At 37.6% G+C, this 27,672-nt stretch overlaps 1 protein-coding gene and 1 non-coding gene across 3 annotated transcripts in view; one reads left to right on the top strand and one right to left on the bottom strand.

The window, feature by feature from the left end:
• The window catches only part of UBAP1 (ubiquitin associated protein 1), a 66,627-nt gene that overhangs the window by 26,634 nt on the left and 12,321 nt on the right, over positions 1-27,672 (bottom strand). The gene's annotated exons all lie outside the window — the stretch shown is intronic.
• On the top strand, positions 18,568-18,674 carry LOC138081602 (U6 spliceosomal RNA). The gene has a single exon (XR_011145049.1). It is a non-coding gene; the product is annotated as a U6 spliceosomal RNA (small nuclear RNA).

Raw genomic sequence — 27,672 nt, 5'->3', positions numbered from 1 at the left:
TAATCAATTTTTTAAGTAATAAAATTTACATATAATGGCAAAGGAAACAGCCAAAACGATTTTGAAAAAGAACAAAGTTGGAGAACTTACCACCTAACTTCAAGTCTTGCTATTAAATTACAGTAATTAAAACAGTATGGGGACTTTGCTGGTGGTTCAGTGATTAAGAATCCACCTGTCAATGCTGGGGACACAGGTTCGACCCATGGTCCAGGAACTAAAATCCCACATGCCACAGGGCAACTACTGAGCCCACACAGTACAACTACTGAGCCCACGAGCTCTAGAGCCCATGCTCCGCAACAAGAGAAACCCATGTGCCACAACCTGAGAGAAGCTCCCACTTGTCTCAATTAGAGAAAGCCCACACATAACACAATGAAAAGCCTGCATACCACGAGGAAGTCTCAGCACAGCCAAAATTAAAAAAAAAATTTTTTTACAATCGAAGGATAATAAATTAACTTCCTTTAGTGAGGGGGAAAAAAGCAGCTACCAAACAAACAGAACAAACCACTTCCAATAACCCATTCCTGATTCTAACTTAGCCAACGCCATCCCACAGAGGCAGTTCTATAGCTTATTTCACATCCCAACTTATCTGTCCTACACTGATTAGAAAGTCATGCTATATACTGTCCTGATATTCAGTGACCCAACACTGTAGGTAATGTAGGTGTTCCCACATTAAGACCTACTACTAGCCAGCAAGTGTCATTCAACGGTAGTGTTAAGTGTCAACAGCAAACAATTACCACGCCATTTCCATTACTCATTAAAAGTTACTGGTTAGTTAACTGCTATGGACTTAACCACAACACTGAGCAGAAGATAAAGGTTGTCCTCAACCCCATTAAGAATAAAAAGTATTATGGAAAAAGTACACACTTGCAGATTTTAAAAGAAAATATATTTTAGAATATGTGAAAAGAAAAACATTGGAAGGAAATACATTAAAAATATTTAAAGTGACTGCCTCTAAGTGGCAGCACTGGGAATAATTCATAAAATTTCTCTATAGTTTCTGGACACTCTATGGCAAGCAAGTACTAATTTTATAGTGTCTTTAAAGCTCTACTTTAATAGTTTCAATTTCCAGTATGATGTTGGGATGAAGCATTCTGGTTGCCATTCTACTAGTTAACAAAATTAATAATTTTAAAGTATATGGATCATCAATTTTCAAAGAAGCAACAAACCATACTGAAAATGACAATTTTTTTTTGTATGAACAGAAGACTTCATAGAAACTTACAGGCTTCAATATCATTATAATGTACCTAAACCACAATAATACAGGGAGACTTTTAAACCTGGAAGCAAGATTCTTGGCAGCCTCAATCTTCCCACAGAGGCACAGACCAGAAATGCATTTTTTTCTAAATCTCTGTTGAAAGCAGGAGAATCTAAGCATCTAGATACTCACAGACAGGTGCAGGAAATTAGTGTTTTCATGTCTGTTCCTAATATTTATTGATATTGTGGGATATCAGCTATTTGAAGAAGCAGCTGTTTTTGAGCGGTAAATGGCTTAGCAGAGGCTCTGATTTTTTTTTTGAGGCAATGATTTAGTAAATTATTTTGTGAATAAGCTAACATCAGGAATGTCTTAAAGAAGTTCCACCAAATTTAAATGAATTTTTAATGACTTTTTAAAAAAGGTTCGACCAACGACAATGCACTGAACGGAGAAAATGATCTGCAAATTTGATCTGCAAATCATCTATCTGATAAAGGACTTTTATCTAGAATATATAGATAACTCTACCCTTCAACAATAGAAACAAATAAGCCAATTAGAAAGTAGGCAAAATAATCTGTATAGTCAATTTCCCAGAGAAGATATACAAATGACTAAGAAACACATGCTGCTGCTGTTGCTGCCAAGTCACTTCAGTCGTGTCCGACTCTGTACGACCCCAAAGACGGCAGCCCATCAGGCTCCCCTGTCCCTGGGATTCTCCAGGCAACAACACTGGAGTGGGTTGCCATTTCCTTCTCCAATGCATGAAAGTGAAAAGTGAAAGTAAAGTCGCTCAGTCATGTCCGACTCTTAGCGACCCCATGGACTGCAGCCCACCAGGCTCCTCCATCCATGGGATTTTCCAGGTAAGAGTACTGGAGTGGGGTGCCATTGCCTTCTCCGAAGAAACACATGAGAAGATGTTTAACACATCATTATTCACCAGTCAAGGAAATGCAAATCAAATAACTATACCCCACCCCATTAAAGCACACATATTATCAACAACAAAGCAAAATTTCTCTTAAAGTAAGAATAATAAATGAAAATTAAAACACCATACCCCTTTATCACTAGATAAACAATTATAAAGTATTAAATAAACAATAAACAATTAAAAATTCTTTAAAATTATGCCTTAATAAGGTGATAAAACATAGATTATCTAGGGGTCTTCTTTAAATATTAAAATAGCTCACTGAATGCAACTCTGATTATATTTTTCACAAACCTTAAGAATACGAGAATTCATCCATATTTGGTCACTTTAAGAATTTTTTTAATGTCTGCTATGCAGTCAATCTCTGAAGTATCAAAAGTATTTTAGGGACTTTCCCAGGGTCCAGTGGTTGGGTCTCTGGGTTTCGAATGGAGGGGACACCGCTGGATTCCTGTTTGAGGAACTAAGATCTCACAGGCTGTACAGCGTGACCAAAAATAAATTTTAATTAAAGTATTTAACAGCTACTTGGGATCAACTTTCTTTTCCTGGAACATCTGAGCAAAATCAAGTGCTATGTGTGTGTATACAGAAGCTTCCACATAAACTTCCTATATTTTAATCATAAGCACTTTTTTGTAACATTTTCCTATAATCTAAATGCTCAATCATGGAAATGATTAAATAATTGGAAATAAAAAAAAGTTTGTGATGGCATGAAGAGTATTCACTAAAAGCACATGAATGATGGGAAATAAATTTTAAATTGTTTTTACAAGTTGAACTGAATTACTTTTACTATGTAAAAAATGTACACCAAAAAAGACTGAAAAAAATAAATTTTGCCCCAAATAAAATTATAAATGCTCCCAGGAGACAATAAATTCATAAGCAATTATAAATTTCCACTAAAATAAATATAAATGCTTCTATTAAAGGAAAAGTAGAGAGCAGAACAACAACACATTTTAAATTCATAAACTTTACACTAATAAAGTGCAGAACTCCCTCATATGGCCAAGAATTAAAAACAATGTTCTACTTTACTAGCTGAGTGCCATTTCAGTTCAAATGCTACAGGAAAATAACCTAATAATTTAAATTTTTGAATCACTGATGGAAAACATCTAAGAACAAAGAGAGATGGGGAAACAGGTAACAAGAAGAGAATTAACTGCAGAGAGAGAAGGAGCTAGAGGGCAAAAGGCAGAAGAGCTAGAGTAAGGAATGGAAAAAGGGAAAGGTGAGGAGGGTAAGTGAAAGGAGGTAAGGGTGGGAGACCAGGAGAAGAAAAACATTTTAAGCAAGCCCCCGCCAGCTTCACAAGGGGAAGAAAAAGCCCAAGGGCAATTTAATATTAACGTCCTAAATTTCTTTTCTTTCTTGTACCATCATCAAATTACTACTGCAAGAAATTACGCTCTACAAACAGCTTCATAATACACAGCAGCAATTTAATCACTCAGTAAGCTATCCCAGTCACACACAATATGAGCTATAATCATCAGGAGTTTCCCAAGATACAAAGTAATCAGGAAATCTCCAACATACAGAAAAAGATGGCTTGGGGATCCAGAAAACTGCAAGTCTGAAAACAAAGCTAACACCCACACAGCATATATATGACAAAAATCACAAATGCAGGGGCCTTGGCAGTCCGGTGGTTGGGTCTCAAGTGTTTGTGACTTCTCGTTTTCACTGCTGAGGGCAGAGATTCAATCCCTGATCAGGGAGCTAGGAACCAATATGCCAAGTGGTATGGCCAAAAAGGAAAAAAAAATCACACATGTAAATGCCATTTAAATGTCAATACCAGGCTACCCTATACTCATGACAAAAAGCTTTCTTTTCTCTCAGGTCTCAGAGACACTGTGGGGCCTTAGCTTTTCTCATGGGTAAATAAGGCTAGTAGACTGAATAATCAACCAAATCTAAATGTACTATAAATCTATAATAGTAGAATTAAGGAAATTTTTCAAGATGTCCTTTCCATTATAGGGGACCAGAATGCAAAAGTAGGAAGTCAAGAAAGACCTGGAGTAACAGGCAAATTTGACCTTGGAGTACAGAATGAAGTAAGGCAAAGGCTAATAGAGTTTTGCCAAGAGAACGCACTGGTCATAGCAAACACCTTCTTCCAACAACACAGGAGAATACTACACATGGACATGACCAGAGGGCCAACACAGAAATCAGGCTGATTATATTCTTTGCAGACAAAGATGGAGAAGCTCTATACAGTCAACAAAAACAAGACCAGGAGCAGACGGTGGCACAGATCATGAGCTCCTTATTGCCAAATTCAGACTTAAATTGCAGAAAGTAGGGAAAACCACTAAACCATTCAGGTATGACCTAAATCAAATCCCTTATGATTATACAGTGAAAGTGAGAAATAGATTTAAGGGACTAGATCTGATAGACAGAGTGCCTGATGAACTATGGATGGAGGTTCATGACACTGTACAGGAGTCAGGGATCAAGACCATCCCCGAGAAAAAGAAATGCAAAAAAGCAAACTGGCTGTCTGAGGAGGCCATACAAATAGCTGTGAAAAGAAGAGAGGCAAAAAGCAAAGGAGAAAAGAAAAGATATACCCATTTGAATGCAGAGTTCCAAAGAATAGCAAGGAGAGGTAGGAAAGCCTTCCTCAGGGATCAATGCAAAGAAATAGAGGAAAACAATAGAATGGGAAAGACTAGAGATCTCTTCAAGAAAATTAGAGATACCAAGGGAACATTTCATGCAAAGATGGGCTCGATAAAGGACACAAATGGTATGAACCTAACAGAAGCAGAAGATATTGAGGGATGGCAAGAATATACAGAAGAACTGTACAAAAAAGATCTTCACGACCCAGATAATCACGATGCTGTGATCACTCACCTAGAGCCAGACATCCTGGAATATGAAGTCAAGTGGGCCTTAGGAAGCATCACTATGAACAAAGCTAGTGGAGGTGATGGAATTCCAGTTGAGCTATTTCAAATCCTGAGAGATGATGCTGAGAAAGTGCTGCACTCAATATGTCAGCAAATCTGGAAAACTCAGCAGCAGCCATAGGACTGGAAAAGGTCAGTTTTCATTCCAATCCCAAAGAAAGGCAATGCCAAAGAAGGCTCAAACTACCACACAATTGCACTCATCTCACACACTAGTAAAGTGATGCTTAAAATTCTCCAAGCCAGGCTTCAGCAATACATGAACCATGAACTTCCAGATGTTCAAGCTGGTTTTAGAAAAGGCAGAGGAACCAGAGATCAAATTGCCAATACCCACTGGATCACTGGAAAAGCAAGAGAGTTCCAGAAAAACATCTATTTCTCCTTTATTGACTATGCCAACGCCTTTGACTGTGTGGATCACAATAAACTGTGGAAAATTCTGAAAGAGATGGGAATACCAGACCACCTGACCTTGAGAAGCCTGTATGCAGGTCAGGAAGCGACAGTTAGAACTGGACATGAAACAACAGACTGGTTCCAAATTGGGAAAGGAGTATGTGAAGGCCGTATATTGTCACCCTGCTTATTTAACTTATATGCAGAGTACATCATGAGAAACACTGGGCTGGAAGAAGCACAAGCTGGAATCAGGCTTGCTGGGAGAAATATCAATAACCTCAGATATGCAGATGACACTACCGTTATGGCAGAAAGTGAAGAAGAACAAAAGAGCCTCTAGATGAAAGTGAAAGAGGAGAGTGAAAAAGTTGGCTTACAGCTCAACATTCAGAAAACGAAGATCACGGCATCCGGTCCCAGCACTTCATGGCAAATAGATGGGGAAACAATGGAAACAGTGTCAGACTTTATTTTTTTGGGCTCCAAAATCACTGCAGATGGTGACTGCAGCCATGAAATTAAAAGACACTTACTCCTTGGAAGGAAAGTTATGACCAACCTGGACAGTATATTAAAAAGCAAAGACATTACTTTGTCAACAAAGGTCTATCTAGTCAAGGCTATGGTTTTTCCAGTAGTCATGTATGGATGTGAGAGTTGGACATCCAAAGAAAGCTGAGTCCCTTGGACTGCAAGGAGATCCAACCAGTCCATCCTAAAGGAGATCAGTCCTGGGTGTTCACTGGAAGGACTGAGACTAAAGCTGAAACTCTAATACTTGGCCACCTGCTTTGAAGAGCTGACTCATTTGAAAAGACCCTGATGCTGGGAAAGACTGAAGGTAGGAGGAGAAGGGGACGACAGAGGATGAGATGGTTGGATGGCATCATTGACTCAATGGACATGAGTTTGGGTAAACTCCAGGGACTGGTGATGGACAGGGAGGCCTGGCGTGCTGTGGTACATGGGTTGCAAAGAGTCAGACCCGATTGAGCGACTGAACTGAACTGAACTGTGACCTCAGAGAGAGGAAAAAAGAATACAACAGAGGTTTCTAGACCAGTAAGAATACTTGAAAACACACAAATGGTTCTAGGTAACAGACTTCACAGAGGTATAATGCTGGCAACGGAATGAAACACCAACCCTGCAGAGTGGTTTGAATCTTTTTACTTTTAACCCCTTGCTTCTTACAGCTGCTTTACTTTATATCCTTTGCACAACAATCTACAGGGCAAGTTGCCAAACACCATAATTCAGCGACTATACAGTACACAGGCGCAGGGCGAGATAACCTTTACCTTGACTTATTTACAGCAGCTAAGACTTTGTTTTGGGGAACTTCCTTATCAACTTAGAATCCGTTTTGTCCCTGGGTCTGTTCCTTTTGAGGAATCAGAGAAACATCCTTGTGTGCAAGAAATGTTCTTTTCCCATGGGAACAAACAGAGGATTCTTAGCTGAACATCTCGTTTGCAAGAATGTTCAGCCCTGGTTGAGAGTCTCGTTTGCAAGCACTTCTCAACCTTCCTTATACCTTGTTCCCTACAGTATAATATAAGTGTTTTACTTTACTGACAAAGAATGGAGTTCATGACAGATAGCAGAGGAGGCCTCAGTGAGGGCAGACTGATTTTACAACCGAGCTGGAGGTGGGCAGCGAAGACAGAGGACAGAAGTAGCAGTGCAGCCTGGCCGTGGCGCTGGGGGGCCGGCGGGGCAGGGGGAGCAGGGGCGGCCAGCGGGGCAGGGGGAGCAGGGGCGGCATCAGCGGGAGTGGCGGAGTGAAGCAAAGGGAACTGCACCCTCATAGCTGAGGTCCTGGTCACAGGAAGCAGCTAGCTAGGCAGAGATGCCTCTGGCCCCTGACACAGGCCCTACAATTTGGCTCCTTTTCCCTGGGGCTGCAGACACTGTGGCCTTCTCCCACTTTCCCTCCTGTCTGGCAGTCTGGCTCCTCTGCTGAGCTATCAGCGGATTCCTGGAGGGCCCCAGCTACCAGCCTGAGCCATACCTGTCCAGAGCTGTTCGGATCCTGACAGCAGACAGGCCTTGAGCTAAAACCAGACCCCTGCTATATACACATCCTGTGAAGAACAGCCTGGGCTCTTCCTGAAGAAAGAATTATTTAACATTTCTTTTCCTTTTTTTTTATTTTGAGGGGGAGGAGCCACCAAACACACACAGGTGGTCCAAATATGTCTTCATATTAATAGAAAGGCAAAGGAGAAACATTTTAAAGTACTCCCCTCTGAGGGCAACCTGGGCAACCTATAGCCACCAAAGGGCCCAAGACTAGAGACTCAAATTTTTGCTTCTGTTCTGTGGTCAAGTTTCTGTCTAGCTGTAAAAAAAGATGAAAACCAAAAAATAAAAAAAAAGAATGCAATCCATGATGGGCTAATGTGACAAAATGCTTCAAATAACATAGCATCAACACTCATAAGCACAAACTATAAGAAAATAACTAGGTAGAAATACATAATTTGTAAGATAAATCTAACATATTACGTCAAAAGTACCCTGAAATCAGAATATACCTTTTTAAGCATCCACAGAACACTATATAAAAAACTTGAGTAATTATTAGGCCACAGAGAAAATTCCAATGAATTTCAAAAATCAACAGTAGTACAGCCCATAGTCAAAAGGCAAAAAAATTATAAATTACATCAGAAAATAAAAAAGCCCTACTGCCTGAATTTCTGAACTGTCTCTTAGAGAAATCATGGCTCAAAGAGGGCACCAGAAGGGAATTCCCTAGCAGCCCTGTGGTTAGGACTCCGTGCTTCCACTGCTGGGGGCTCAGGTTCCATCCCTGGTCAGGGAACTAGGATCTTACAAGCCAAGTGGCACAGTCAAAAAAAAGGCAACCAAAAATAAAACACAAAAGATAATGACAATGAAAATACTACAGTTGAGAACCTACATACTATATGTGGCTAAAGTGGTACTCAGGAAAATCTATAGCACATAGCAGTACTCAAGAGGAAAATCCACAGCATGAGAACTTAGGGAAAACACAAGAGTGCAAACAGCAAAGATATGGGCAGAAAATAATCAATTAAAACTCAGAAAAACTTATCAACTAAATAAACCCAAGAGCTGATTCTTTGGAAATTAAAACCATCCACCTAAGGTAATTTTAATGGAGGTTGAGGGGAATATGTATACAAAACAGAGGAAATTAAAATAATCCCAACTCACTGCTTTGTTCACCTGCTTTCAAATACATTTGAGAACCTGGATAAAAAAGATCATCTTCTAGAAAAATATTATCAAAACTGACCACAGAAGAGGCAGAAATCTTAACATATAACCAAAGAAGAAATTGAAAAAATTATCAAAGCACTCTTGCCACCCAAAAGAAACCTTAGTCCAATGACTTTAACGGTTCAAAAACATAAAAGAAAAGTTTCCAATTTTTTTTAGAAGTAAGACTACTGGGACTTCCCTGGTGGTCCAGTGGCTAAGACTCCATGCTCACCAACGCAGGGGGCCCAAGTCAGAGAACTAGATCCCACACACCAAAACTGAGGATCTCACATGCTGCAATGAAGATCAAAGATTCCACATGCCACAACTAAGAACCAGTGCAGTCAAATAAATAAATACATGTATATATTGTTTTAAAAATTAAAACAGTAGGACTATTGATTACATAAAAGAAAAAACTACAGAAAAATCTCATGTATAAATACAGACTAAAAAATCCTCAAAAAATGAGAATTTATAGGAAAACATCATGTCCAAGTGGGGTTTATGTTATGAATACAGGACAGTTCAATGTTAGGACCTGTTGATGTAATTCACCATATATTAATACATCTAAAAAGAAAAATCATATAGCCATCTCCTTAACGTAACATTAAAAATAGTAACAAAAATAATCTCACTCAATACCAAAGCCAGAGAATACTAATGGAGAAACTATACAAAGACTTCACTAAGCATAGGAATAAGACAAAGATGTCCATTATCACAACTGCTTTATTTAACATTAGATAAAAGGTATAAAAGTCAGAAGACAGACTTCCCCAAGGAGGTCCAAAAACTGAAAAACTATTACAAACAAGAGAATACAAAAAGGTGTTACTCAGTACAAAATTAACATTCTGAAACAAATAGCCTTCATACATACAACGATCAGATAAGAAGTACAATGGAAGCAAAATGTACCATAAGAGATAAGACAACAAACTGTTAAAATTTCTTAAAGAGATGGGAATACCAGTTCATCTTAACCTGCCTCCTGAGAAACTTGTATGCAAGTCAAGAAGCAGCAGTTAGAACTGAACATGGAACAACAGACTGGTTCAAAATTGGAAAGAAGTATGTCAAGGTTGTATATTGTACCCTGCTTATTTATCTTATATGCAGAGTACATCATGTGAAATGCTAGGGTGGATAAATCACAAGCTGGAATCAAGAATGGCGGAAGAAATATCAACAACCTCAGTTATGCAAATGATACCACCGAGATGGCAGAAAGGAAGACAAATAAGCCTCTTGATGAAAGTGAAAGAGGAGAGTGAAAAAGCTGGCTTAAAACTCAACATTCAAAAAACTAAGATCATGGCATCTGGTCCCATTACTTCATGGCAAATAGATGAGGAAAAAATGGAAATGGCGGCAGATTTTATTTTCCTGGACTCCCAAATCACTGTGGATGCTGACTGCAGCCATGAAATTAAAAGACGCTTGCTCTGTGGAAGAAAGGCTATGACAAACACAGACAGCATATTAAAAAGCAAAGACATCACTTTGCCAACAAACTCTATAATCAAAGCTATGGTTTTTTCCAACAGTTATGTTCAGATGTGAGAGTTGGACCATAAAGAAGGCTGAGTGCTGAAGAATTGATGCTCTCAAACTGTGGTGCTAGAGAAGACTCCTGGGAATCCCTTGGACAGCAAGGATATCAAACATGTCAATCCTAAAGGAAATCAACCCTGAATATTCATTGGAAGGACTGATGCTGAAGCTGAAGCTACAATACTTTGGCCACTTGATGTGAAGAGCTGATTCATTGGAAAAGACCCTGATGCTGGGAAAGATGGACAGCAGGAGGAAAAGGGGACGACACAAGATGAGATGGTTGAATCATCACCAGATCAATGGACATGAGTCTGAGCAAACTCCAGGAGTTAGTGAAGGACACGGAAGCCTGGTGTGCTGCAGTCCATGGGGTCGCAAAAAGTCAGATATGACTTAGGAACTGAACAACAACAAAAAAAGAAAAAACACTAAAACTATTAAGACACAAAAAAAGACACAACTGCAAAAAAAAATTGATAATCTTGGCTAAAACATACAATATCATTAAGATCAATTCTTCCCTAAGTTGCTGTTTTTGTTTTCCCTAATCTTGTTTTTGTTTTTTTAACAAGACAAGCTGATTCTAAAGTTCATATGAAAATATCAGCTAACAATAGCCAAGAAAATTTCGAAGAAAATAATAAATGGAAAACAGCCTATCAGATACTAAAGTACTTATTACAAGAAACAACACTTAAAGCTGTCCTGTACTGGCACATAAAATCAATGGAAGAGAGTAGAAATCCCTAAAAATATCCTAATATAGACATTTAAAGTGCCATTTGAAATCTGTCAAGTGATGAGACAACCAATTAGCTACCTAGAAAAAAGCTGGATGTTCATCTCACACTTCCATACCAAATTCCAGACAAAAGTACAGTATCAGTGCACAACTGCCCAAATAGATAAATCCTATTTTCACTCTATACGGAAAGCTAACAACCAAAAATAACTTTCTGAAACGTAAAATCCAATGTAATGCTTGCTTCATGAAAAACTTCAAAAACAAAGATTATTTTTAAAGGCAAGTTGTTGACTGTACAAGGTTTTTCACTAATTTCTCTTGCAATTGAGGTTTTCACCAAAGCTACTAATCATGTAGTATACTAAAGACTTTAAGAAAAGCAAACAGTGAAGTAAGAGGGAGGCTTAAGAGGGAGGGATATATGTATACTTATAGCTGATTCTTACTTGTTTGAAGTATGGCAAAAACCAACACAACATTGTAAAGCAATTATCCTCCAATTAAAGAAAAGCAACTAGTGATTCAGTGCAAAGTTCATTTCACACAATTTAATAAACACCAATTATAGTTAAACATGAGCTTGCTAAAATTTAGAAAGCAACAAGTAGGGACTTCTTTGGCAGTCCAGTGGTTAAGTACTCTGTGCATCCAATGCAAGGGATGCAGGTTGAATCCCTCGTTGGGCAAAGAAGATTCCATATGCCCTGCCGTGCAGTTAAAAAAAAAAAGCAGTAACTAAAAAGATAACATAGTACTGTCAAGACAAATTACTGACCCAATCTGATGTTATTAAAACTGCAATTAAGAACTCTACCTAATTCCAAAATGGGTCAAGAAAAATCCAAACAAGGATTTTCCTGGACTCTGGATGCCTCTTAATCCTCCAAACATCTAGCACAGCTTCTAATCTTTAGTAGAGGTGGCTTTTCATATCTTCCTGCCCTCTCAAACTTTCTGAAAATATGATAATTCTATATCACTAACTAATACATAATTTGGTAATGAAACCAGACAAAACAATGCCCTTAAAATCAAAAAGTTAAACAATGATTTCCTATAGTTACCAATAAATAGTCTGAAATTATTAGGCCTATGAGACTAACATATGTAAGAACAGAAATGTATTGACTAGCTAAAACTTAGTATTGGAAGTGATAACCTAAATCATTAGTCAATTAAAAATTTCAAGTCAGTATCTTAGCCAATTCATTAAATTCACTTAAAATGTTTTCCTCTATGTAATTTAGAGTTGTGATTAACAGTACAATATCCCAAGAGGAAATACAGCCATAAACCTATTCCATTAAATTTTTAAAACTATGAATAAAAAAATTAACTGGGAAAAAATAATTTCAAGAAATTGTGGAACCAAAATATCATCTGGAACCTCCCTGGTGGTCCAATGGTTAAGACTCTGCCTGCCAACACAGGGCATACATGGGTTCAGTCCCTGGCCCGGGAAGATTCCACAACCACAGAGCAACTGAGCGTATGTTCTGCAACTACTGAGCCCGTGTGCCGCAACTACTAAAGTCCATGCACCACAGAGCCCATGCTTTGCAACAAGAGAAGCTGCTGCAGTGAGAAACTCATGCACTGCACCTAGAGAGAAGCCGCCACATGCCATAGCTAGAAAAAGCCTGTGCACAGCAACAAAGACCCAGCATAGCCAAGAATAAATAAATAAATAAAATCAAAACACTTGGGTTCTGGTCTCACTTCTTTCATCAATTTGGGATGGTTTGGAATCAGTCAAAACCTCTGAAAGAAAGAAGGAAAAAAAAATTCAGGGCTTCTTCTGTAAAAAGAGAAGCATGGAGTAAATGATCTCTGACAATCTTTTCAAAATCTTTAAGGGTCCAGACACATACTTTTATAACTTTGTACTTCAATTGTTTTTACAGTCATATATATATAAGGGGCTTTCCTGGTGGCTCAGATGGTAAAGAATTTGCCAGTAGAAGAAAATCTGACAGTAAAGAATCTGCAACACAGAAGACCCCAGTTCGATTCCTAGGTCGGGAAGATCCTCTGGAGAAAGGATAAACTACCCACTCCAGTCTTGGGCTTCCCTGGTGGCTCATTCAGTAAAGAATCCTCCTGCAATCCGGGAGACCTGTGTTTGATCCCTGGGTTGGGAAGAGCCCCTAGAGTAGGGCATGGCAACCCACTCCAGTATTCTTGCCCGGAGAATACCCATGACAGAAGAGCCTGGCAGGCTACAGTCCATGGGGTTGCAAAAAGTTGGACATGGCTGAGCAACTAAGCACAGCACAACATATATATATATATATGAAAGATATCAGAAGACTTTCCATTCTTAGTTATGAGGGCACATAAAAACATGTAATCACTTGTTGAGTCTATGACTCAGTAAGTGTACATAGTCCACACCCATGTTTTTCTCAAGGAGAAAATGCTTACTATTTGACACTAATAATACTATTTCACTCTACAAGAAGCCAACACAAAATAACTGGTTAATGTAAAATACAAAGCAGCTAATTATCATACCAGATGCTATTAATCTGACCTGAGAGAAGTAATCACAAACATAACTTTTCATCCTTTCAGCAGTCTTCACACTCAGTGGATTACTTCAGTCTGACTGTCCCAGTCATGTGAAATCTGAATGATTTTTTTCCCATAGAAACAAGGAAATAACAGAGCCTTGTTCCCTAAACTTAAGAACTCATTACCCTCAGGGGAACACTGTGCAATAACAGGGAACAAATAAAGATGGTGCAACGTCATAGAATATCAAGGATCTGAGGTTAGAAGGTTAGGGTTGCTAAGTAATTTCACAGGCAAAGAAAATCCCTTTATGTAAATATAAGTACCAGAATAATTTTATTTAAAGTTCTATCAAGTCTTTAAGAAAATAATTATTCCAACACATAAATTATCCTTAAATTATCCTTATGCATAAAATGGAAGCAGACAAACACAGCTTTGCAGTTTAGTTTTATACAGGATTTATTTATTGCCTAGCTTTCTCCCCCAGGCTTTAAGCACTGCAAGTACAAGAACCACTTTGGTTTTGTTCACTATTTCACCAAACATACTGCCCTGTGGGTAGTGCTCAATAAGTACCTACTGAATGAATGTTGCCAAATTTCCAAGTTATTATATGAGATTAGCATAATACTGACACCAAAACTTGACCAGGGAAGGAGAAAAACAAGAAAATAAGAAATAAATGTATGCATGGGTGCTAAGTTGCTTCAGTCGTGTCCAACTCTTTGCAACCCCATGGACTGTAGCCTGCCAGGCTCTTCTGTCCATGGGATTTTCCAGGCAAGAATACTGCAGTGGGTGGCCATGCCCTCCTCCAGGGAATCTTCCTTACCCAAGGAATGAACATGAGTCTCCTGCATTACAGATTCTTTACATCTGACCCACCAGGGAAGCCCACATATACTTATCACTAATTTCTAATTAAAACAGTATTAAATTGAATTAAACAGCAGACTCCTGGCTGTAGGATATTTTCCAGGAAAAATATTGTGTTGACTTCAACAAAAAATTTCAAAGGAGGAAAAGAAAAAGGAAAAATAGAAAGGAGGGAATCTATAAGTTAAAAAAAAGAGGGTAAGAGATAAATCTAAAGCAGTCACAGTATACAGATTTCTTTATTTGGATTCCAGATCCCAACCCAAATAAACTGAGAAAAAAGACAAAACAATTGAGAAAATATTAACACCCACTGGACATATGATAATATTAAATAATAAGTTAAATTTTAAGGTAGGATAATGGTATCAGTTTTTTTTAATTCCTATCTTTCAGAGATACACCAAAATATATTTACAATTAGAAAGCTACATCTGGGATTTATTCCAAAATAACTCTGAAGAGGACATGTACATGAAACAAAATCATTATAGTAACTATAAATGCAGTATAATCTCTAAAATTTGTGAATCACTATACTGCACACCTGAAATTTATTTTTTAAAAAGGAACAAAAAAGATTAACACCTGTTACAGTTAGATCTACATTTATAAGTTTAGAACATTATAAAATAAAGAACCAAAACAAAAAGATGTTACTGCCACAGTGTAAAATGACAGGCTGCAATTAATCACATTTTAATTTTCTAAATTTTCTAATTTTAATTTTCTAAAACTATGAATTAAACCTAATATAATTGGCAACCATCATTATCAATAATCTATAGTTTCAGCAAATGCTAAAACTACTGGTTCAAGTTCCACAAGAGTAACAGGATATGTATATGGTCTCAAAGTATCTCCCCCCAATATATTTTTTTATTAATTATAGTGGAGAAAACAGTAACTTTCTCTTGGCAGACACCACTCTAACCAAGTAATCAAAACTGATTAACACCACCAGTAACAAGACAAACTGACACCTCCCTATATGATATACTGAAAACACATCAATTCTGCAGTATTCCTGCCAAACATTAATCTATCATGAGAGGGTATCAAACAACCTGAATCTAATCATGAAGAAGTACCAAAAAAACTGATCTTGAGGGACATTCTATAAATGATCTGTACTCTACAAATATATCAAAATCATGAGACAAAGACTGAAAAACTGTTTCAGATTAAATAAAGTCAATTTAAGTGACAAAACCACTAAATGTACTACATGAACCAAGATGCTTTTCTGTTGTTAAGAATATTACTGGACAATGGGTGACTCAATAACAGTTAATTTCCTGATTTTTATCATTGATATCTAGCTATGTAAGAGAACATTCTTATTTTTAGAAAGCACACACTGTAAAGTAGTACTAGGGTATCATGTCTGCAATATTTCAAGCAATTATGAAAAAGACAGTATGTATAATGTAAATACAAATTTACAGATAGATGACACAGGAGAAGAATAAATGAAGATAAAAAATATGAAACACTTAGGTATCTCAGTAGAAGGTATACAGGAACTCTCTGTACTATTATTGAGAGTACTCTGGTGAATCAGAAACTATATCAAAATAAAAACTTAAAGATAAACTCAATAAGCACATATATTTGCATGGTTTTTTTATCAGGAAGGATTCATACCAAACTGTTAACAGTGGTTAGTTCTAGAAGAAAGTAAAAAGAAAGCTTTGATGTTCTTTTTTCTATACTTCTGTAATTTTTATTCTGGAGCTGAAAAATTCAATAACTGACAAAAAGTTGACTAGAGGAATACAAGAGTAGATGTGAACAGGCAAAAGGAAAAATCAGCAAACTTGAAGATAGAGCAATGTCTACAAAGAAAGGAAAAAGAACAAAGAAAAGCAAACAGAGTCTAAAGGACCTGTGAGATGCCTTTAAGCATAACAACATCCCCTTTACAGAAGTCTCAGAAGAAAAAGGATGACAGAAAGACTATCTAAAAATATAATGGCCAAAATCTTTCCAGATGTGATGAAAAATGTCAATCTACAAAACCAAGCAGCTCAATGAACTACAAGTAGGATAAACTCAAAGAGATTCAAACCGAAACACATTATAACCAAACTGTTGAATGACTCTTTAAAACCAAGAGAAGGAAGTCATCATTTACAAGAGCGCCTCAATAAGATTAACAGCCAATTTCTAATAAGAAACTATGAAGGACAGAAGACAGTAGGATGACATATTTAAATTGCAAAATAAAACAAAACACTGTCAACCAAGAATACTATATCTGGCAAAGACTATCCTTCAAAAATGAGGGAAAAACTGAAATATTCTCAGACATATGAACCTGAAGGACTTTCTTGCCAGTGGACCTGGCCTGTAAGATACATTAAAAATGCTTCAGGCTAAAATGGCAGAATACTACACTAACTCAAAGCCCTAAGAAGAAATAAAGATCTCTGCTAAGGATACATAGGCTAAATAGCTTTTTTGGTTTCCAACTCCTCTTTTTTCTTGTACAGAATTTTTAATACACAAGAATTATTATAAATCTATGTTACTGTCATTCCATGTCTGGTTTATTTCACTTACCATAATGTCCTCTAGGTTCACTCATGTTGTATATAAAGTTGCACTCTGTGACAACAACATTTAAAAGGGATAGGATGGAACCATACAGGAACAGAGTCTGTATATGACACTGAAGTGGGTTATCAGTTCAAACTAGACTATTAGAAATATAAGAGGTTAAATATAATCCTCAAGAGAAATGAAAACATACACCCACATAGACAAAGTGAAAAAAACCCAAATGTCCATCAACTGATGAATGGATAAATAAAATATGATATATCCACACAATGGAATGTTATTTGGCAATAAAAAAAATACTATGGCATGGTTAAACACAGAGAACATGCTGAATTAGTAAGAAGTAAGTCACAGAAGACTACATATTATGTTTTCATTTATGTGAAATGTCTAGAATAGGCAAATCCACAAACAAAGTAAATTAGTGGCTGCAAGGGGCTGTGCTAAGACAGTAATAGGGAATGAATGTTAACAGGCATTAGGATTCTTTTCAGGGTATTGAAAACTCTCTGGAACATTTTCAATAGACTGCAGTGGTGGTTTTACCACACTGTGAAAATAATAAAAACCACTGAATTGTACATTTTTAATGAATGAATTTTGTGGTATATGAACTATATCCTAACAAAGCTATTTTTTTAAATGCAGCCCTAAATACAGAACAGGACAGAAGGTAGAAAAAACTACCACAATTAAAGTGTTTCAAGCTCAGGATCAATGGTTTTAAGCAGTTCCCAAATCCGTCTAACAACTTTCTCAGGAGAGAACTGAAATAATGAAAAAGAGAAATAAAACCTCTAAGAGCCGGTACTCACCTCTTCCAATTCAAGAGGTGAGTACCAAGCAAAATGCACTTGTAAAAACTGAAATCTAGACACATCATAAAAATTTAGATCACCAGATTTTTTATAAATCTGAGTAACAAATAGCTTCCAGATAGACAGTGGTTATCTTCAAAGGAAAGAGTAAGACTAGCCTCAAGAACTTTCACTATCAACAGCTGAGGCTATAAAAGTATGGAGCTATTATCTTCAAAAATCTAATTAAGAATAGTTCTAAGGATTTCCCTGGTGGTTCAGCAGTTAAGAATCCACCTGCCAATGCAGGAGAGACAGGTTCAATCCCTGCTCCAGGAAGATTCCACATGCCACGGGGCAATCTTGTGGAATGTGCACCTGTGTGCCACAACTACTGAGCTGGTGCTCTAGAGCACATGCTCTGCAACAAGAGAAGCCACTGCAAGGAGAAGGCCACACACTGCAACTAGACAGTAGCTCCCCTTCACCCCAACTAGAGAAAGCCCCGCACAGCAACAAAGACCCAGCACAGTCAAAAATAAATAAATAATAAATAAAATATTGTTCTAAAATTAGAATCCCAGTATCCAAATGAGTTGGCAAAATGAAAACATTTCAACATCCAAAGACTGAAAATTCACCTTTCATTGATTTCTCCCTGAAAAAAGAATCCAGATAAATAGTTCAGCAAAGCATAAAATTAATCTAAAGTAGGTGAAATGGTGCTCGCTTCAGCAGCACATATACTAAAATTGGAATGATATAGAGAAGATTAGCATGGCCCCTGCGCAAGGATAACATGCAAATTCGTGAAGCAGTCCATATTTTTAAAGTCTACAAGCAATAAACGCTGGAGAGGGTGTGGCGAAAAGGGAACTCTCTTACACTGCTGATGAGAATGCAAACTAGTATAGCCACTATGGAGAACAGTGTGGAGATTCCTGAAAAAACTGGAAATAGAACTGCCTGATGACCCAGCAATCCCACTGCTGGGCATACACACTGAGGAAACCAGAATTGAAAGAGACACATGTACCCCAATGTTCATCGCAGCACTGTTTATAATAGCCAGGACATGGAAGCAACCTAGATGTCCATCAGCAGATGAATAGATAAGAAAGCTGTGGTACATATACACAATGGAGTACTACTCAGCCATTAAAAAAAATACATTTGAATCAGTTCTAATGAGGTGGATGAAACTGGAGCCGATTATACAGAATGAAGTAAGCCAGAAAGAAAAACACCAATACACTATACTAACGCATATATATGGAATTTAGAAAGATGGTAACAATAACGCTGCATGCGAGACAGCAGAAGAGACACAGATGTATAGAACAGGCTTTTGGACTCTGTGGGAGAAGAAGAGGGTGGAATGATTTGGGAGATTGGCATTGAAACATGTATAATATCATATAAGAAACGAATCGCCAGTCTAGGTTCGATGCAGGATACAGGATGCTCGGGGCTGGTGCACTGGGATGACCCAGAGGGATGGTATGGGGAAGGAGGTGGGAGGGGGGGCTCAGGAACACGTGCACACCCGTGGCGGATTCATGCTGATGTATGGCAAAACCAATACAATAAAGTTAAAAAAAAGGAAAAAAATAAAGTAGGTGAAATGTAAAACATCAGAAAAGGGAGTGGGCAGGGACTTCCCTGCTGAAAAAATGGTTAAGAATTCACCTTGCAATCCAGGGAATACGGGTTCGATCTCTGTTCAGGGCCTAAGATCCCGCATGTCAAAGAGCAACTAAACCTCGAATTCTGAGATTGCAAGCTCTGGAACCCTCACACCACAACTACAGAGTCCATGTACTGCAATGAAAGATCCCGAGTGCCACAACTAAGACCTGATGCAGCCTAATAAATATTTTTTAGAAAGAAAGAAAAAGCAGTGGGCAGATAAATCAGTAAAATATATTTAGTCCAACTCCCAACATAAAAGTAATAGATCTGGAACTGAAATCTGAGATGACCTAAAATGGGAGAAATATGGGAAAGGAAGAAGTAAAACAAACTTGTCTTATTGTAGAGATCACATATGCAGCACACATAGATTTAACATATAAAAATTACATATAAAAATTTTATCAACCACCGACAGGAATAAAGGAGTAAGATAAGCAACTTTCAAGTAACTAAAGAAGTCAAATATAGAAAATTCATCAAAAGGAAGAATGATTTTGAAAAACAAGAAAAAAGGAAGGAAAACAGAAAATGTAGAATAAGAATGAAACTAAATATATTTTTAATCACAATTAACATGAAAAAATTTACTCCCTCTGTTCAAAGACCAATTTTCAGCCTGGGTTCCAAAAAGAAAAAGTATAAAAGATAAGCTTTTAAGAAAATGGGAACACACAGGCGAGGAACTGTTATGGAAAATATAACTGTGTGTTTCAAGTCTAGGAAACAAAATCAACAAAGGCTCCTCATCCTTTGAAAATATCAACTAACATATTTTGCTTCAGATTACTGCATGCAGCAATTAAGATAACAAAATTATTAGCAACTGTCATAAGGTCTCTACTTCTAAAGCTGAAGGTACATTCATGTCTATGTTGACTTGTGAGTCCCTGAAAATCAAACAGAAAACCCTCTAAAAGGTAAAAGTTTTTTTTTTTGAAAGTTAAAGATATAATTTCAGCATTCAGTTCAGTTCAGTCGCATCCAACTCTTTGCGACCCCATGAATCGCAGCACTCCAGGCCTCCCTGTCCATCACCAACTCCCGGAGTTCACTCAGACTCACATCCATCGAGTCAGTGATGCCATCCAGCCATCTCATCCTGGGTTGTCCCCTTCTCCTCCTGCCCCCAATCCCTCCCAGCATCAGAGTCTTTTCCAATGAGTCAATTCTTTGCATGAGGTGGCCAAAGTACTGGAGTTTCAGCTTTAGCATCATTCCTTCCAAAGAAATCCCAGGGTTGATCTCCTTCAGAATGGACTGGTTGGATCTCCTTGCAGTCCAAGGGACTCTCAAGAGTCTTCTCCAACACCACAGTTCAAAAGCATCAATTCTTCGGCGTTCAGCTTTCTTCACAGTCCAAATCTCACATCCATACATGACCACTGGAAAAACCATAGCCTTGACTAGACGGACCTTAGTCGGCAAAGTAATGTCTCTGCTTTTGAATATGCTATCTAGGTTGCTCATAACTTTTCTGCCAAGGAGTAAGGGTCTTTTAATTTCATGGCTGCAGTCACCATCTGCAGTGATCTTGGAGCCCAAAAAAATAAAGTCTGACACTGTTTCCACTGTTTCCCCATCTATTTCCCATGAAGTGATGGGACCAGATGCCATGATCTTCATTTTCTGAATGTTGAGCTTTAAGCCAACTTTTTCACTCTCCTCTTTTACTTTCATCAAGAGGCTTTTTAGTTCCTCTTCACTTTCTGCCATAAGGGTGGTGTCATCTGCATATCTGAGGTTATTGATATTTCTCCCGGCAATCTTGATTCCAGCTTGTGTTTCTTCAGCATACATATGTATTAAATCTTTTGAAACTCCTCTCGAAAATAACCAAAGCTCTACCACCCTCCAAAGAGTGTAAAAGTATTCCATTAAGTTTCTCCTCTCATCATCACATAAATTTTTTAAAAGTCATAAAAAGAATGAAAATACTGGCATATTTTATTCTAGGGCAAAAAATAAAATCACAGCAGATAAAAATGTCAACACAGTGAACTTTGTCTATTAGCAAAATATTAATATTACCTTTTCATATCCATGTTGAATAGAAATACAAATCCTACCAGGTTACTGGCCCAAGTTGCTTAAATATAGCATCCCAGTGTCTAACCTGAAATTTCCAACTACAAAGTCAGAAATATGACATATTGGCTTGCTCTACTACAGAAATGGAAGCTTCTGTTAAAAGTATATTTAGGAAATTCCAAACATAAAAGATTTGCTTAATTTGCAGCATTTACATAACACAGAACTATTTCTAAGGCAAATGTAAACATAAGTTGTAAAAATCCTCATTCCCTAATAGAATAATATTATGACTCTATCAACATGGTGTACAAATTATCCAACTATGTACAAGCTAGTTAATTTACCTATAATGCAATTACTGTATATTATTTTCACAAAAATGAGAAACATTGACAACTGTAAGCAAGTACAGTGGTCTGGAAAAATACCTATAGCACAATGAAACCATCAGTGCCTGGACCCATATTAAAAATCAGAATACCACTGATTTCAAATTTTAAACATGTCAATTCTTTTCTAAATAATAATTAAGAAAAACAGAAGAGAAAAAAATAATAAAGACAAAAGTTGATCTTTGCAAAGATCAATAAAATTGATAAAACCCCAGACCAGGCTATTTAGAAGAAAACAAAATGACTGATTGCAGGAATGGAAGACTTCTAAACATCACTATAGATCTTATAAAGACTAAAAGAGAATATAATACAGAAACAATTTTATGCCAAAAGTTTTGGCATTTTAGGTGAAATGAATGAACCAATTTCACAAAAAACACAAATGACCAAAGCTCACCCGAAATGAAATAAATAGCCTCAATAGCCCTATACCTTTCAGATAAACTGAATTTGAAGTTAAAAATTTTATAAAGAAAACTCAGGGCCCAGCTGGTTTTACTGGTGAAATCAACTATTGAATACAAACTCTTTCAAAATATTAAAGAGGAAGGAATAATTTCCAAATCAGTTTATATGGCAAAAAATTATCTTGATACAAAAACAGCCAAGACATTATAAAAGAAAATGATAGGACAATATCCCTCCTAAACATCAGTGCAAAAATTCTTAAAAAGTTTAGTAACTCAAATCCAACAACATATAAAAGTATACCATATAGAGACAAAGTTGAGTTTTTCCCAGGAATGCAAAATTGGTTGCATATATTGGTTGAATATAATTAAAAATAATTGGTTGAGTATCTTTCTAAAAAATTAATCAGTGCACCGGCTTCCCTGGTAGCTCAGAGGTAAAGAATCTGCCTGCCAAAACAGGAGACAGGTTCAATCCCTGACCCGGGAAGATCCCACATGACACTAAGCAACTACCTGGTGTACCACTACTCCTGAGCCCATGTGCCACAACTACAGAAGCCCACATGCCCTGGAGACTCTGCTCTGCAACAGGAGAAGCCACCACAATGAGAAGCCCCTGCTCACCACAATTAGAGTAAAGCCTGAGCAGCAATGAAGACACAGCACAGCCAAAAATTATTAAATATAAATAAAACTAAAAAAACATTAATCAGGGAAATTCACCATACTGGCAAATTAAAAAAGAAAAGCCATACAATTATCTCAAGAGACACAGAGAGTTCATTTAACAAAATTCAACACCCATTCCTGAAAACCTGAGTAAACTAAGAATAGAAGGGGATTTCCTTAACTTTAATAGATGCCCTCAATGATAAAGGGCATCTATTTAAAAAAAAAAAAAAAAAAGCCTATAGTCTACATCATACCTAATGGAAAAGACTTTTCTCTTAAGTTCAGGAATAAGGCAAGGATGTCCACGTTCCATCACTTTTATTCAATCTTGTATTGGAGGTTCTAGCCAGTACAAAAAAAAAAGAAGAAAATAAACAAGAGGCATCCAGATTGGAAAAAAACTATGAAACCTTATTCTGGACAGCAAGGTCTGTAGAAAGTCTAGTGGAATCTACAAAAGAATAATAGAACTAGTAAACTATACACAAGTTTAGCAAGATTGGAGAACATAAGATCATTACGTAATTATTACATTTTATACCCTAGCAATGAACAATGAGAAGCTGAAATGCTAAAAATCATCATGTACAGTTTCAGTTCAGTTGCTCAGTGGTGTCCGACTCTTTGTGACCCCATGGACCAGAGCACACCAGGCCTCCCTGTCCATCACCAACTCCCAGAGCTTGCTCAAACTCATGTCCATTGAGGCAGTGATGCCATCCAACCATCTCATCCTCTGTCGTCCCCTTCTCTTCCCACCTTCAATCTTTCCCAGCATTAAGGTCCATTTCAAATGAGTCAGCTCTTTGCATCAGGGGGCCAAAGCATTGGAGCTTCAGCTTCAACATCAGTCCTTGCAGGACTGATATTCAGGACTGATTTCCTTTGGGATTTATGGGTTTGATCTCCTCCAAGGGCCTCTCAAGAGTCTTCTCCAACACCACAGTCCAAAAGCATCAATATTTTGGCGCTCAGCTTTCCTTATAGTTCAACTCTCATATCCATACATGACTACTGGAAAAACCATAGCCTCGAATAGACAGACCTTTGTTGCCAAAGTAATGTCTCTGCTTTTTAATATGCTGTCTAGGTTGGTCATAGCTTTTCTTCCAAGGAACAAGCGTCTTTTAAGTTCATGGCTGTAATCACCATCTTCAGTGATTCTGGAGCCCCCAAAAATAAAGTCAGCCACTGTTTTCACTGTCTCTCCATCTATTTGCCATGGAGTGATGTAATCGGATGCAAAGATCTTAGTTTTCTGAATGTTGAGCTTTAAGCCAGCTTTTTCACTCTCCTCTTTCACTTTCATCAAGAGGCTCTTTAGTTCTTCTTCACTTTCTGCCATAAGGGTGGTGTCATCTGCATATCTGCATTATTGATATTTCTCCCGGTAAACTTGATTCCAGCTTATGCTTCATCCAGCCTGGCATTTCACATGATGTACTCTGCATATAAGTTAAATAAGCAGGGTGATAATATACAGCCTTGACGTACTTCTTCCCTGATTTGGAACCAGTCTGTTATTTCATGTCCAGTTCTAACTTGACCTGCATACAGATTTCTCAGGAGGCAGGTAAGGTGGTGGCCTGTATTCCCATCTCTTCAAGAATTTCCCAGTTTGTTGTGTCTACACAGTCAAAGGCTTTGGTGTAATCAATAAAGCAGAAGTAGATGTTTTTCTGGAACGCTCTTACATTTTCGATGATCCAACAGATGTTGGCAATTTGATCTCTGGTTCCTCTGCCTTTTTTAAAACCAGCTTGAACATCTGGAAGTTCACGGTTCACATACTGCTGAAGCCTAGCTTGGAGAATTTCGAGCATTACTTTGCTGGTGTGTGAGATTAGTGCAATTGGGCAGTAGTTTGAACATTCTTTGGCATTGCCCTTCTTTGGGACTGGAATGTAATTGACCTTTTCCAGTCCTGTGGCCACTGGTGAGTTTTCCAAATTTGCTGGCATATTGAGCACAGCACTTTAACAGCACTGTCTTTTAGATTTGAAATAACTCAACTGGAATTCCATAGCCTCCTCTAGCTTTGTTCGGAGTGATGCTTCCTAAAGCCCATTTGACTTCACATTCTAGGAGGTCTAGCTCTAGGTGAGTGATCACACCATCATGGTTATCTAGGTCATGCAGATCTTTTTTGTATAATTCTTCTGTGTATTCTTGCCACCTCTTGTTAATATCTCCTGCTTCTGTTAGGTCCATACTGTTTCTGTCCTTTATTGTGCCCGTCTTTGAATGAAATGTTCCCTTGGTATCTCTAATTTTCTTGAAGAGATCTCTAGTCTTTCCCATTCTATTGTTTTCCTCTATTTCCTTGCATTGATCACCGAGGAAGGGTTTCTTATCTCTCCTTGCTATTCTCTAGAATTCTGCATTCAAATGGGTGTATCTTTCCTTTTCTCCTTTGCCTTTAGCTTCTCTTCTTTTCTCAGCTATTTGTAAGGCCTCCTCAGACAACCATGTACAAGAGCACTCAAAGTTATGAAATACTGTGGAATATATCTGACCAAAAAAATGTGTAAGACCTGAACACTGAAAACTATAAAGCACTGCTGAGAGAAACTTAAGACTATCTCAGTCTGTTCAAGTTGCTGTAACAAAATACTTTAGACTGGGTGGCTTAAAAAAACAGGAATGCATTTTTCACAGTTCTCAAAGCTTTGGACGTTCAAGATCTAGCCAAAAGCAGATTCGGTGTCTGGTTACAGACTGCTTCCTGGTTCGTTGATAGCTGTTTTTTTGCTATAACCTTACATGGCCACGGAAGGGGGTAAGGGACCTCTTTTATAAGGGTACTAATCCCATTCCTGAGCGTTCCTCCTCATGACCTAATTATCTTCCAAAAACCCAATCTCCAAATATCACCACATTGAGGTTTAGGTTTCAACATACAAATATCGGCATACACAAATTTTCAATCTACAGCAAAGACCTAAATAAATGGAGAGACAGATATATCATGTTCACAGGTTCTAACTCAGTATCTTTAGGGCACTGACTCTCCCCAAATTGATCTGTAGATTCAATACAATGGCAAACAAAACACTAACATGTTTTCTGTAGATAGTCTAACAAGCTAATGCTAAAATTCACAGAAAAATGTGAAAGGCCTGAACAGCCAAAACAACACTGGGAAACTTCCTGATTTCAGAATTATACAGCTACAGTTATCAAGATAGTATGATGGCATACAGACAGATAAGTAGATCAAAAGAACAGAACAGAATCCAAAATCAGATCCTCATACACACAGATGAAATATTTTTAAGGTGTAAGGGCAATTCAATAGAGAAAGGGTAATCTTTTCAACAAAAGGTGCTGGAACAAAGAGATATCTATATTGTTTAAAAAAAAAAAAAAAACCTTCCATTCATACCTCACACCACATATTAAAAAATTAACTAAAAATGGATCACAGACTTTGTAAAATCTGAAACCATAGGTCTAGAAGAGAACATAGAAAATCTTTCCAACCTGTGATTAGGTAACATCTTCGATATACCACCACAGCACGAATCATAAATGAAAAAATACACCATTAAAATTGAAAACTTCTCAAAAGACACTGCTAAGAGAGTAACTCTCAAATGCATGAAATATAATTTTAAATGTTTATCAGCACAGAAAACTCAACAGTGGCCACAGGACTAGAAAAGGTCAGTTTTCATTCCAATACCAAAGAAAGGCAATGCCAAAGAATGCTCAAACTACCGCACAATTGCACTCATCTCACACGCTGGTAAAATAATGCTCAAAATTACCCAAGCCAGGTTTCAGCAATATGTGAACTGTGAACATCCAGATATTCAAGCTGGTTTTAGAAAAGGCAGAGAAACCAGAGATCAAATTGCCAACATCTGCTGGATCATGGAAAAAGCAAGAGAGTTCCAGAAAAACATCTATTTCTTCTTTATTGACTATGCCAAAGCCTTTGACTGTCTGGATCACAATAAACTGTGGAAAATTCTGAAAGAGATGGGAATACCAGACCACTTGACCTGCCTCTTGAGAAATCTGTATGCAGGTCAGGAAGCAACAGTTAGAACTGGACATGGAACAACAGACTGGTTCCAAATAGGAAAAGGAATACATCAAGGCTATATATTGTCACCCTGCTTATTTAACTTATATGCAGAGCACATCATGAGAAACACTGGGCTGGAAGAAGCACAAGCTGGAATCAAGCTTGCTGGGAGAAATATCAATAACCTCAGATATGCAGATGACACTACCCTTATGGCAGAAAGTGAAGAAGAACAAAAGAGCCTCTAGATGAAAGTGAAAGAGGAGAATGAAAAAGCTGGCTTAAAGCTCAACATTCAGAAAACTAAGACCATGGTATCCGGTCCCGTCACTTCACAGCAAATAGATGGAGAAACCGTGGAAACAGTGGCTGATTTTATTTTGGGGGGCTCCAAAATCACTGCAGATGGTCACTGCAGCCATGAAATTAAAAGACGCAAAAAAATAAAAAATAAAAGACGCTTACTCCTTGGAAAGAAAGTTATGACCAACCTAGACAGCATATTAAAAAGCAGAAACATTACTTTGCCAACAAAGGTCCGTCTTGTCAAGGCTATGGTTTTTCCAGTAGTTATGTGTGGATGTGAGA

This window comes from Capricornis sumatraensis, chromosome 6, assembly GCF_032405125.1.
Source record: "Capricornis sumatraensis isolate serow.1 chromosome 6, serow.2, whole genome shotgun sequence".
Classification (NCBI taxonomy): Eukaryota; Metazoa; Chordata; class Mammalia; order Artiodactyla; family Bovidae; genus Capricornis; species Capricornis sumatraensis.
The sequence above is the reverse complement of the archived record's forward strand: the minus strand, read 5'-3'. Positions and strand labels throughout refer to the sequence as shown.